Raw genomic sequence first — 15,134 nt, 5'->3', positions numbered from 1 at the left:
CTGTTAGTTTGAATATCAAGTGTCATCTGACAGGGGCCAATACTTTTGACAGTGTTTTGTTTAGTCTACAGTGATCTTAAGTACTTAGTATGTAATTCTGCGTTTGAAAAGTCGGCTTTTTTTTTGTGCCTACACATCACTGTCGGACCCCCCTTCTAAAAGCCCCCCCCCTTTCAAACTTCTATTTACCCAAGAGCATGCGAGTCAAATGAAGTCTGTTCTCACAGCGCATTACGAGGCATGCAAACAAAAAAGATTCAATTGTCACCTCTCCCCATGCCTGTTCTCTGCCTCTGCACTCCGAGCTGACACCCCGACAGTTGTCTTTGATGTTAGCAACTCATACACAAGGTATGAAAAGAGAGAGAGGAAGAGGGAAAAAAAGAAAACGGGGGAGCTGACAGATAAAACAGAGAGCAAGGCGCCATTATGCCCAAACCTTGGTATAATGAGGGGATCGGGAGAGAGCTGCAGACAGAAGCCGGCTTGAATTACCGGGCCCCATCCGAGCTGCGTCTTTTCTGACAGCTTTTCAGGCGGCGGAGCAAAACACATTTCCATACGCCCATTCCGAGGGCCCTGACGAGCGGGGCCTTTGATGAACGCGTTACAGCGCAAACGTAGTTCCTGCTAACCCCCTTCCCTGCCTCGTTCACACAGCCGTTCTGTTGCAACAACACACAGGAAAAAAGAAAATGGAGATGGTAGAGAAGGATGATGTGTCAAGTGGCGCCATCAAAACTGAGCAAAAGTGCTAAGCTTGGCTAGGTGTGCTGCTAGTCAAACCTAAAACAAACAGGAAAAACGCTTCCTTTCTTCAAGAAAGAACACATAATTATGGTGCAAACAAATGACGCTTGCATTTCTGTGGTGAATCAATCACTTTATAGCCTCTTTTAATAATTCAATACTTTTATGCTCCTTGATTAGAGCCTTTATGTGCACACTGAGGACGAAACATCTGGCTGTTTTTGGCCACCATATCTTTTTTTTTGCTCCTTCCCTCACCGTGTTCAGCGGTTGCTGACTTTTCTTCACGACAGCCTAAACAGTGGAGGCATTACAGCCCCCCGGATAGGTCATTTGGTGATTGTAGCCAAGAGCTAAACTGAAAGAAGGGTTTTTAAAAAGGGGAACAGGTGTGTCTCACTGTAGGGGTTGGATGGAGCACAAACGCAATGGTCCAATCGCCATCCCCGAACACTCCCTATCTGCTTGGTAATTAGGGCACCGCTTCAATAGAACCTAACTCAGGCCATATGGGCTGATGTAGTCGCGAGGCAGACCCCCTATGCAGGTAACAGTCTGTCAGAGCAAAGGCCTGTTCACACAAAATCAACAACGGCACCACCAGTACGCTCGCCCCACAAAGAGGAGAAAAAGCTACACTATGCATTGCTGAGTGTCAGAACAAGAACTAGTTCATGGTCAAGGAAAAAAGACGTTTAGAAAAATTTTACTGAATGATGTAAGGAAATCTAAACTTTGTCAAGGATAAAGGTGATTTAAACAATATCTCTGATCCTTATATGCTAACAAAAACCTTTATGTCAAGCCTAATACCAACACAAAGCAATGTAAAATTTCCATATAAAGCCTTTTCTGGGCCATATATGAAGCAGCTACAGATCTCTCAGTTCTGTGAAAGCCTTGGACAATGATGAAACACGGCAAGAAAAACTGCTTTTGGCTTTGGTATGCTTGAAACAATGTGATATGATGACTGGAAGTAGCTACATATGTCTTTAAACATAAAGATAAACATTTATTGGACATAAAAAAATTATTTTGTGAAACTAATTCTATATCAAGACTGAAACTATTATGGAACCACAAATGTTGGAGCTATATATCTAAAGCATCAACTGAACCTTTTTAAGCTAAATATTGGTCTTGGTAGCCAAACTGGCCTAACAGTGAGCACATAGAGAGAAAAAGATAACTAACTCAGTGACCATCAGTCATGATTAAAGGCTAACCCAAGGCTCCCAGCCTTTTCTGCTACAAAACATCAACCTGGAATTACAGACTATTAGTCATGTCAGAGCAAGGAACCTGCCTCGGGATTCAGAACTGCTCGACGGCTCGGTCGGTGGAGAATTAATAGAGACGAAACGGGGGCAGCCTTTCAGCATTAGCATGGCATCGTCGTGGATGATGGGACTGAGCATCTGCTGTGGAAGCACTTCGACACAACACAGCACAACCCACCCCTCCTCTTCCCCTCCATCCCAGAAGATGTGTGGGACAGCACTAATGTGTGACTTCAAGTCCAAGTAAAAAAGGCCCAACAGCGTGACAACTGCAGAAATATGTTGTGTTTGTTTCACAGTTTGCCGAGATCATGTCAATAAATGTTTGGAGTTAAAAAAAGGAAAAAAAAAAAGTGCTAATTAATTCAGCGTGAAATAGTGTGTGCTGATAATTACGGTTGCCAGCAAAACACAGCACTGGAATATTTATCAGACGCCTGCGATTGCTCGGCTCTGGATGGATTTGAATGAATTTATTATTAAGCTCCATCCAGCAGTCAACTGATGTTGCAAGAGATATGCAAACAAGGCCGCCATGCTGCGAACAACTCATTCACAATTTAAAAAAAAGAAAATTTCTAGAATTTTGTCATCCCAGTAAAACTTGCCTGGTGTCACATAATTGATAAGGTGTCTGTTTGGATTTTTAAAAATCATTATTAAAATATTCACTAAATCATGTATGTTTTGTACTTGTGTTATGTAATTCATTAAGGGATTTGTTTCCAGATAAACATTTAACATTTTTGTGATTTAACAAAATTCTTCAGTCTTCCCAGTCTTTTCATTCTGGACTATTTAACCTTATTTAACCCTATTACAATATTAATATTTATCCTGTATTAGGATTATACCTTTATTCACAGAATGCAGACAGTTGGAAAATTTAAATAACCTTCAGCCATACATTCAGTTAGTAGACTAGCTCCAGTTCTACAAGCTACAAGCTGGTTTCCAGTTACAAAGCTCGAAGAGGGGCTCTGTTGAAGAGCAGTTCTGGATCATGTATGAGGCTGATGTTGAGTTTTTCTTCCTCAGTTCCATGTGAACCTGTGGTAGCCTTGGACAACTGTGAAATACTGGAAAGCCATTTTCAGGACATCACCTTAATGCAACATGTGAATGGCTATAAAGAAATTAGATATATAATATTATAATGAACACATTCATAATTTTGTTCAGTGAACGATGTACAAACATTTGTACAAACTGAACTTGCAAGTAATGTCACTTGATCACATCTAACAGTTAAAAAATGATGCAAGTATATGGTGTGTATGTGTGTGCACACAGCATGGAAGGAACCTCTAGACAACTCATTCCCTCACAACCTGCCCCTCAGATCTGCAGCTCAGGGTGAGTTTCTCTTGTTCTCCCCCTCTCTCTCTGTCCAGCTCTTTGGGGTCTTTTTTTCCCTCTTTGCTCCTCATCCATTGCTGTTTCCTCTAATACACCCCCACCCCCCCCAACTCTACCTTTCAGTCGACTCTGAAATGCGCTCATCTTGATCGGCTTCAAAGTGCATGACAGTCTAAGGCATTAATGTTGTTTTCATGGCTGATGGTAACACTTTCACGCGTGCACCCCTAAAAAAAAACTGCCCTTCTCCATAATTCATCCCCATACCATCACTAGCGAGACGTCTGCCTTCTCTTGCACGTCTAGCCGCCTTTAGACAGCCTGACGTTTCGTAGCCACTGCTCCAGGTGCTGTTCTATCTTTTAAGGCCCCCTCCTCTTTTTTTTTAACAATGTAGGAAAATCGGCGTTCGTCTCATCTCCACGACTCAGATTCAAGTTTCATGTAAGGGAGGAAGAGAGGAAGAAAAAGTACTTGAGTCGACCACATCTCAATTTGTCACCATATGCAGGAGTCCTTTATGCTTCCCTTTCATGCGTAGGCAAATGAATGATGAAATGCCTGGCCTGACAACCTGGTTTGTTCTAAGGAAGAAAAGCAAGACACAGGAATGAGGTCTCAGGTAAATGGAAACGTTGAAGAAGACACCATTTAAAAGGGGAAAAATGACACCTATACCTCGGAGGTAAAACTAGCCTGGGTATGAGCTTTAAAGTCTTATCAAGAAGAATGTGTTTAAGGGGCAGGAATCATGTAAAAAAAAGAAATAATATTGCCATGGTCTACTGATGGTTGATGGTATTATTAAATATCTTCTAAGACTGGTTGATGTTTTTTGGTGGTGTTTTTATGCTGTAGACCACCTAAGGCTTTTCTGAAGTTCAGATTATCAGCACTTATGTCTTTGAAAGTTTCTTGTGGTGATTTCTGTCTGTGATTTTTCTCACGTGTAGAAGGTGAGAGAGGTTGCCATTGTGTGTGATGAAAGCAAAATATTCTTGCATACTCAGACATTTGGGAATGATTACTACACAGTTTTCTGATTGCTCTTAGACCATAACCCAAAAACCATAGAGTAGTGTGGGCTTTATACTCACCCATACTGTCAAATATAATATTCTAGTTTTTTGGCAGAATTGTTTTTTTGACAATTGTTTTGTCTAATAAAATAACATCAGATGAATGCAAATCCAGTGTTTGTTAATGAGATTGTTAACATTTATGTGATACCTGGAAATGGCTGTTAATGCTGTTAAACAATAAAAGTAGACAAATTCCGACTAGTTGAGACACTGCTCCCCGGGCACCTGCCATGGCTGCCCAGTGCTCACTCAGGGTGATGGGTTAAATGCAGAGGACAAATTTCACTGTGTGCACCGTGTACTGTGCAGCTGTGTATCACAAGTGACAATCACTTCACTTCACTTCACTTCACTTCACATACTGCTCCCTGTGCACCTTTCGTGGCTGCTCACTGCCCACTAAAGGAATGAATCACTTTCACTAAATCAAAGCTTTAAAGTCATTTGCAAACAAGATTTGAACGGATCTTCACCCCTTGGATAAATTCAAAAGCATTTTATCTTTATCTTTTAATGAGTGTGAGAGAATGATGATACTTCTATCCACAGAAAATGCAGTGTTGATGGGTGTATGAATATGATATGACCAGCATCAGTACAACTCAATACCTATTGGGATTGTTTGGAGCAGCATCTCTGTTCATTTGACTGTTGGAATAATTCTCTTTTGAAGACAGGGAAACAAGTGACAGGGTGAAGTGGCTCTAATGATTCTTTATGATTTCAAACAACTTGTCGGATTCTGCATTAATGTCTATGTTTTGCAATTTAATCAGTTGAGTCTAAGAGCCTGACAAAATGACAGTATTCAAATCTCAAGGAGCATCTTCAGTGGACCTTTTGACTGTGAAACCAGGAGTGGACATCCTGCTGAGTCCCTGCTTTCCCCACCTCAGGGCTGACTGCACCCCAGGAGGGGAAGCATGAGACTGGGTGGGGAGTGGAGGGGATGCTGAGAGGTGGAGGAGAGGTTCACCCACAGCTCCATCGCTTCTTCCATACCGACACCCTGAGCATAGCCAGGGGGCTCTCGGAGCGTGCCGCTATTAATCACGCTCCCACAGCCAACGTGACACTCGGCACGCCATCACAGACACAGATAAACACACACACCGATACATGGGGAGACACATAACTACCGAACATCAGAACTCATAAGCTGATAAGAGCTGGGCCTCTAAACATACGTGCCAGCTGTTCAAATTTTAATGAAAAGTTTCTGTGCTTTTCGGAAAATGCCTCCAGTATATTTATATGTTCACTGCAGACCCCTGATGGAAGTCGAGGGGCTTCAGCACAGATACATCAAGAGAGATTTACTTTTTCTATTTCTCCTGAAACATAATGCATGATTCAATATACCAGAACTGTCCAATGCAGTAAGAATATAATATATTATGATGAACAATCACTAAACAATCTATAGGTAGAAGCCAATATGATGCTATAAAAGAGGAATAATTATGTGAAAATATAGCACATACTTTGGAATTGTTCAGATTATTATGAGCAAATAGTTTTTCTAATGGATCATGTGATAAACCAACACATACCTTTGTAGAATTTGTTTACAACATGTAAATATCATGTTCATCTACATGACTTGAATATTCATAACTCGAATGCACACAAATACAAACATTACACACAAATACAAATATTTAAGAACAAAGAAATTAAAAAAGCTCCAAATATTATTAATAAGCAATTAAAATTTATAAGCAAAAAACTTGGGAAAACATGATAATTTTTCTGCTAAACAAAAAAGCAGACATTTGATACAATTCAATAAATTCTGAAAAATAAAACAATTACAATTTTCACAATGTATCGATTTATTATGTTTGTAGGTGTGAAATCTATGATTTAAAATCATTATTTATTAATCTATGGCAATAATTGTATTTCTGTTTTTCCTGAACAAGAAAAAAATATCATTATAGATGCTTCACCTGGAACCCATATGATCTACTTTAGCCAACACGTACAGTATTCTGCAGTGTTTGAATTCTCATTTTATCAAAGGACACAATCTGAACATATAACATTCATTAAAGCAGTCGCAATGTCAATCATCTCTCATTTTGTGAGCATAATTGGGCTAAAATTTCCTGCCATTGCAATTCCCAAAATTAGATCAGACTGAAAAGTGTCCCTGGCTAGGGAATGCCAGGGCGGTGGTTGTGTTTACAGGCTTGCTTCGGAAGGGGGTGGGGCTGGTGCAGCCACTTGTTTTAGGCCTTGCATGTACTGAGCATGCTCAGCCATGACAGTCCTGACCCCCGGAGAATTAGCATCAGCAACAAAGCAAATAGCAACAAACGTGCATTGCAAACAAGCACATGGGTGACAACACACCTTGTTGGATGGCCTCCAATCCTTTCCTGCCACTCTGAGTTTGGAGTATCTTTAAAACATCAATAGGTAATTGAAAGATTTGCATTCACCAAAGATTTGCATCTATTTTGTAAGCCCCCCATTTGATCCCTATAGTACACCAGCTGGTACCAGTATAACTCCAGTACTGCCAGTGGCTCGAAGTTCACATACTTCACTTAATTGGTTCCCAAGGCAAGAATTAAATATTTACTTTAAAGCCCTTTAAAATTCAATTGATTTTTATCTGACAGCTGTGCAAGTCTCGGGTGGGACAAGTGCAGGCGGTCTCGGCCTACTCCCTTGTGTTTGGTGGAGTGTGCATCACAAACGGGGGAGAATCTGCCAGTGTAGGAGGCCTGGCTGAACACTGGTCACCAGCTTAACCTTTCACCCTGGCTGTACAGCGTGGCCCACTTGTACTTGAGGGCTCCACGGCAAAAGAGGGCAATCATGGCCATCCAATCAAGTCAGAGAACTACAGAATAAGCTACAGATTTTGCATACTATGTTTCTTATGTGGAAGTCTGAGGTGGGGCTAGGTAACAGTGTCAGATATGTTCTTGCATCTGACACAACCCACTGAATTAATTTGCCTTGACCTCCATTAGCCATGCATCCACCGCACAACGTTCCCCACCTAAATAAATAAAAGGCTGCCACAGCAAAGGGATCACGGTCACTTCTGGGAAGAAAATTCCAGGAGTTGGTGAATTTTTTTTGCCCTTGGAACCTTGTTTTCCCAACACTGATTGCTCAAGATATGAGAAGTTCAGTCACAGAAGATCCAGAAAGATACAAAGAAACAGAAGATCAGTCACATCTGGCATTACACTGCCATGTCTAATGCAAGCAGCCATTACATGGCTGATTCCGTGACATAGCTGACAACTGCGGACCACTTGGAACATCAATAAAAGAGCATATCATAATAGCAAGAGAACCCTGAATAAAACATGGTTGCAACAAACCTACCCATAAAAAAGGTGCAGTGCCCAAAAAGGTCTCCAACTTTCCCTTTCACCAAAAATGTATCTACCACAAGGTAGCAAGGACCTTTTCCACCTGTTGATTTTGAGCTTTCATCTGAGATCTGGCTTTCTTCCATTTCGGTGACTAATAGTTCCTAAATGAGTCCATCCATCTCTAGAAAATTCTCTCATTTTTTATAAACCTTCCGTTATAAATGAGAAATTAATTACCCTCCTGTGTATGTGCACTGTGTTCGTCATCGTGCACACCGAGATCTACAGCATGTCACAGCTGGCTCCTGACCTGGCCTGAAACGGGTTAATGCTCGTTTTCAAGAGGGGGCGGGCAGTGCTCTCAGGCTCAGCTCCACACTGCCAACCCAGTTTTCCCATCATGAGCATATGGCGGCATGCTTTACAGCAGTCGTTGTCCAGCACTTGACTAAAGTCATTTTTTCCATTTTACATCAGCAGCTGCATAGAAGTGCAACAAAGGAGAAGGGAGACCTTGCAGTAAGCAACTGAGCTATTCGGGTCAACAGAACATGGGCAAAAAGGTCAAGCAGGAAGTGCACACTACAGGCTATTTTGGGTGTACCAGTTCCAGGTATTATTGTTGAATATTGTCTTCAAGAGTTTCTTCAATGTTGTAGCTGGTCATTCATGCTCTTACTGGAAGTGATAGCTCGTTTCACCATGAAGGAACCACAGACAAGAACCGTCTAGAGAATTGATCTGTGTGTTGTGACTACCACATAAGATGATGTTTTATCATGGAACCTATGGTTTGGAACTGTCTTTGACAGTTTTGTGGAAAGTGAAACATTTATTCATAGTGACTTGCAAATGAGGTAAACTACCCAGATCTTCTGACATTGTTATGCAGAATTAGACAGTAAGTATAACTGCACCAGTTCAGCCTTGCTGAAAATGAAACAAAGTCCCCAGGTTCCTTTTTCCACTCCTGGTCTTACAAGAGTGAAACAACACACAAGCCTCAAAGCAATAAGAAAACTTGCTCTTATGAGTGCTAATAAGTTCCATAGAACATAGCGAACGGAGGTTCTTGTAATGAGGTACACAGTAAGTGCAATTTTGGGTGTACCAGTTCAGGAGAGGAATTCGTAGAGAAGATGGAGAAGGACACCCATGCTCTGATTGGAAGTGGTTGCTTGTTCTGCCATTGAACAACCACAGATGAGAACCATCTGGTCTAGGATTGTGTTATATTTAAGGATCGGAAAGGCAGGCAGTGCCCCATGAAGGAACAAAGTGCTTATGAAGTGCCTTGAAGTTTTTAAGCAAACAGGAATATGTATCTTTCCTGTATCGTTTGGTTTTTGGAATGTACTCAGGAACATAGACAGCTCAGCCAGCATCTTTTGTTTCTTTTTTTTCTTCACATCTCCCTGGAGTGCTGTAAGAGGTGGAGCTGACCAGGTTAATTTGCGGATTTTTCTGAGCTTAATGTGCAGCAGGTTTTTTTGTTACCTTCCAATACGGGCACAGACAGATTATAAAATATATATTTTTATTTTATCCAAGAGGACCCAGAGGATTCTGAGAGGTGTGGGCCAATGTCTTTCATATTGTGGAGGTCTGGAGTGTGCCTGAGTTTAAGCAGGAAGGTCACAGGCTTGACCCTTGCCGTGCTTCATAGCTCCCACACGAGTGTTTCCCAGCTCTACACTCAAGGCGCTTGCTCTGTTTTTCTTTTTTTTTTACACAACTATGGCAATCACAGACATCTCTACCCCCACCCCAACATCCCTCCCCCAAATTCATTAGCACTTCAATTAAATAAAAAAGGGGGGGTGTAACTGGGTCTGTATCCGAAGCCAATTTGGCATCGGGCCCCCAGTGCGACTTGTGGACGTGAGGACCCCAGTTTCACATTCCCTAATATGGCCTCTAAACAAAAGTGACAGGATCTGTCTGTGGCCGAGCGACGGCCAACGCCTCACCTGAGCGTGGAACTTATATAACACAAGTCTTATTAGAATTAGTGTCAGTTTTAATCTGCTCTTCGGCAGACGGGCATCTGTGCTTCTCTGAGAGGAGCGTCGTGTAATGATGATCGCCCCGTGTTCACCCTCAGCACTCTAACCTGCACATTAATATTTCAAGGGGAGTCGGAGGACATGGAGCGGGATTTAATTATTCGGAATTAGGATGAGGGGTGTGATGCTCTGGGTTGACGGTGCTTTGTGGTGCCGTGCAGGGAAACGATGCTGCCGCGCTTCTTTCCAGGGCTGCTGGAATGAGAGGGTGTATGTTCTCAACAGCATTAATGTTAGTATGCATATGCTTTATTGAAGCATGCTTTATAGGGTGCCAGATATTTTTCTTCTATGTGCTGTTTTATTTATTTATTTGTATGTGTCTGTCTCAGTTTTAGTGTGTGTGTGTGTGTGTGTGTGACAGTTATCTGCAGGGAGATTCTGAACTGCAGAAGAATGCCCCATTACAGCATCTCCTGTTTTCTACTCTGCTCATCAGTCCCTCATCTTCTATTGGCTACAGCGCAATCCCACACACACATTATCATTATTGTTTGTTTTTACTATTTTTACTATTATTATTATCATCTCACACAAACACACATGTAAACACACACACACACCTGCACAGCTGATAAAGGACCATTATCTGAAATGTCCTGCATTTCAAGATCCTCTGTTTCATTGCTGATTTGTGGTTTGAGGCACAGGCAATCCCAGACCCCACCCATACCACCCCTACATCAACACAAAGAAATGAACCTCACTGCGAGCTCCACCTAGACCCTCTCACACACATTTTTTTGCCAGTTTTACCTCAAGTGAGAGCAGCGCTGGTTGTTAATTACATTTAAATGGAGAACTATTTTGGTAGCATTCATATGGCCGCAAAAGTACTTTCCCCGTTTATCATACCTGTCAAGCTTAGTGCATCACAGACTAATACTTTATTAAGAAAGAGCCATGAGGGACCCGCTGATCCCATTTAAGTACATTGGGCCCAATGTAAGACTAATTAAAAAGCATATTTTTACATTATTAATTTCAGAGTTTCACACTTAATGAATGTGAAATGACAGGACTACTATTTTTACATACATGCACTCCGGGCTGCATGACCTGGGGAATACAATCCTCAAGGTTTTTACAGGAGAGCCCTGCTGTGGGAAGGGTTTTCTTCACTTGGCACACTCATGCTGAACTCATCTGATCAAATCAATGAAATATTGATTTCGGACTGCTGCTTCTTATTTATAACAATAGACATTTTACATTATTATATTATGTTTTTTTTCTAAAATTTGAAATGTTAATTGATATGGCAAAGCATTAAACTAAACAGAATAATTTGGATAATTGTTTGGAGAGCCTAAAGGAAGCACAGGAGAGGGAGAGACAGGTTCTAGTGTTCTTCACCCCTCGTGTGCAGTTACTCCTCCTCTCTGAAAGAAGCCGATCGGTTCAGTGGGGATTAGCTCACTAGGACGAGGCCAAAAATAAAAAGAAATTGCAACCTGTGCCGCATTACACTTCCAAAAAATGGAGGGACACAGGTTTACTGCTTGAAGACATGGTAAAAAGGGTAAAGCAGCAGTCTAAAATTCAGTTAGAAGAAAAAAGAAAGAAAGACTCGATTCATTGTCTACAATCTTAACTGTCACTACTAATAATAAGAATGATAGTTATAATATAATGGCAGCTTTCAAGATTCACTATTCCACAAATTTTATATTCACTCAATAGAACAAAAATGTAAAAATATTGCAACAATAGCACACTCTAACACTAATATGTGAATCCTGCATGTATATAAAATTTGTAAAAATAATCCTGTATACATATACATTCAGCTATACACATAAATGTTGTAGCATTGTTAAAAATATTTGTTAAAAAATATTTCTTTTCTTTTCTTTCTGTTTTGTTTAGAGTGTGGTGGTGTATATAATATTTCCCATCAGTCCACTGTGCTGCTCCTATCAATTGCCAAGATGTAAAAAAGCTGATTTTATTTCATTGACCTCAGAGGAGGCTGCTGTTTTTTCCAGCTGTTTTTTTCCCCTTCCCGTCCTGCACTGGAGAGTGACGACCCTGCAGTGAGTATTAGGGTGTGTTGGCTCGTCCTCTCTCTTCACACCCAGCGCAGCCCCCCCACCCCACCCTTGTTCCCTCCGCAGTATGCCCTGCTCTAGGGCTTATTACAGTATTCTCTGCCAACTTCAATATTCTGGCAGCCGTCTGCTTCACCGTCACTCATTACTTCGTCATTCCCGGACAGAAGTGGGAGCCAGGTGCTAATCAATGTGTTTTGTGGTTGTTTTTAGAGCCGGGCCGCCGTGAGATCCCACCCCGAGGGGTAATCCAGTCAACTGTCCCGGACACGGCCACAACATGTGGTTTGCTATTAGCATTAAATGAGCTTATGTAAGAGCAGCATACATATGATTTTTTTTACTTCAGTGATTTTTTTTACTTTTGAGTGACATCATGGCAACATGGGATTTTTCTGTGTTGGGGGGGTGTACTGTCCACGTGCAATCCATATTTCTTCATGCTTTTTCTGTTTTATTTAAAATAATGCAGGACAAATGGAACAGTGGGGGCATGTTTTTTTTCTTCTTGTATTTCAATTTTTTTTTTCTGGGACCTTGGATTCAATTATTAGCAATTTGAACAATTGTTACTATTATTATTAATAATATCATTGTTCTTATTGTAAAGATGAAGTTTTCCCATGTGTGATAAAAAAAAGAACGACAGACAGACAGAGAAAAAAAAAAAATACAGGAAGCACTTCAGAGGCCAAAGCAACATCCTGAGACAGGAGACAGAATCGCTCTGGACACCGGGACAGCATCCCGTCTGGACCCCTAACAGCAGGAATGGTCTGGATGCAGAGGTCAAGGCTGTAAGGATGAAGGGGTAGGCATGAAAGACACAAAAAGGCACAAAAACAGAGGAAAATTATACTTTTTTTCTCAAGGTATCCTATTTTTTTCCAAGGGAAATTAGCTATAAAGTTGCCCCCTTTTTGCCTTTTCTTGTCAAGCATATCTGATGTTTTATTTATTCATTTTGGCATGTTACATTTTTTTTTTTTTATTGATCTTTCTTCTGAAATTAGCCTCTTTTCTTTGTATTTTAATTTATCGTGGAAGGGAATAATAACAGCCCATTGTTTAAAAGAATTAGAAAAGAAAGAAAGAAAGAAAGAAAGAAAAAAGTTTCACATTTTGTGAGATGTGGAGCCCTACTCTCCAAGGTCCTTTTCATTTTAACCAAATGGGAAGGAAACTTGTCCTCACTGCGGAGAAGCAGATGGAACAATAAATCACGGGCCGCCATTGACTGCCCGCGGAGCGCTCACCGCAGCTGTCACGTTTTTTTTTTTTTTGTCTCTTTGGTTTTAGCTGACATGGTTTGAGGTCCACCGTGAACCAATCTGGACTTTTTTTTCTAACCCTTCCCCCCTCCACTGCCACCACCCCCCTTCACCCTGATCCTGGTACAGTCATATCCATCAAAACGACGTGCGACCATCAGCTCTCTCTGCTTCCCTGCGATCGATTTGTGCGCTTATTCTTGTGCATAGCCAATACCCCTCACTAGGCGAGGTTTGGGAGAGACTCTCCTCATTTTAGCTCCTTCGCCTGGAGCTACGACCTTTTCTTCCCCTCTTCCCACAATCCAGGCTCACGTTATTAAAGTTGAATTATGATGGATATCATGGCATCCAAAGCTTGAGTGTTTTTAAAAAAGGGTGGCAGAGCTGGACGGGGGGCAGGGGTTACTGGGTCGTCAGCTACGACTTCTTTCATATCTCACTTAAACAAAATATTCACCCCCCCCCATGTTAAACATATTGGTTGTTTTGCAAAGCAAATACATTCAATAATCTGCGCACAGTCGTGTCTGCCTGAAAAGGGCCTGGCCCCTCGGAGGCAATTTTCCCACTCGCCAGTTGGTGGTGCTGCAATGCCAGCTATCCAATCAGAGCTCCGGCTCCAAACTTACTCTCCAGACAAAGAATGGCATTTCGAACCGGGGAACATAGGAGGCAATTCCACAAAGAGATCTACACATCACGCTGACAATTTTAAACATGTTTAATAATCTTCATTAAGTAGCAAATATAACACATTATATATGATGTGTTGTGCAAGATTCCAGTCATTTTTGAGTCATGTGAATTTATCTTTTCTCCAAAAATGTAAGATTCTTCATTTGTCAAATTATAACTAAGACTTTTCTCAGCTAGACAATTTAGAATAATAATACTCATTATAATTATTGTGTTTTTGATTCTTAATACCAGATTTATTGAATGCAATGCCAGTTTGTGCTCAACAAAAAAATATCAGATATGTACCTAAATATCTAACAATAAGGGATTTTAAGTATAGGCCTTTAAAAAAATTAAACAAAACAAAACAAATCAAATACATCAGAAACAAATCTTGGAAAGTACACCTCTTTATAACTTTACAACACAAAAGTTTTAAAAAAGCTAAGATAATGCTACAGTGCTAATAAAAAGAAATGTTATACGATCAGGCATCTCCGAAAAACCAGGCCCATTCACCTATGAGCCTCAGTTTTCCTCTGTGCAAACCCCAGTCCCCCCGGTTTTCCTCTCGTCTTTCATCGCCTCCGCTCCCATAATGTTTTATTCCCGCCGCAATCACCGCACCACAGCTCACTCGGAATCTCGGAATCTCTGAATCGGTTCTGTTTAATCCAAACATCAGTGACAGTGCAGAGGAAAAGTTGAATATTAGCTATTGTCAGATCCGAGTGTGAAAAGGGAATGAGGAGGGGATACAAGTGCAGCAAAATGATGGAGAGTAAGCATGTTTTCTGTATGAGTTGGGACTTTGCTTGACATTTATTATCTAAAGTGCATTTGGAAGTGGGGCTGAGGTGGGGAGTAGAAGCATCCAAGAGCATCTTCTCAATTACTTGTGTAAAAAAAAAAAAAAAAATTAGTCATTTAAAGGGCCGTCAGATTGGGACATTTAAAAGGGTTACACTCACCACTGGGGCCTGTTCCCCAAATCACATCCGAGTCAGTGGGTTGGTATCAAACAGGATTAAACGCAACATAAAGATTCCCCTATTTCTTCTGCAGCAGGCTGATTTTGGCCCAGCAGTTTTTTCTTTTATATTTTCTTTCTACTGCTTCCTTTCTTTTTATGTTTTTTGTTTTTTGCTGCAGTTGTTATTACATCCTTCTCCACCTTTACTGTACACCTTTGGTCTAATCTCACACATCATTGTTGTACATTATATATATTGTGTTGCCTTGTTTATAAT

This window comes from Denticeps clupeoides, chromosome 2 (assembly GCF_900700375.1).
Source record: "Denticeps clupeoides chromosome 2, fDenClu1.1, whole genome shotgun sequence".
NCBI lineage: Eukaryota > Metazoa > Chordata > Actinopteri > Clupeiformes > Denticipitidae > Denticeps > Denticeps clupeoides.
The sequence above is the reverse complement of the archived record's forward strand: the minus strand, read 5'-3'. Positions refer to the sequence as shown.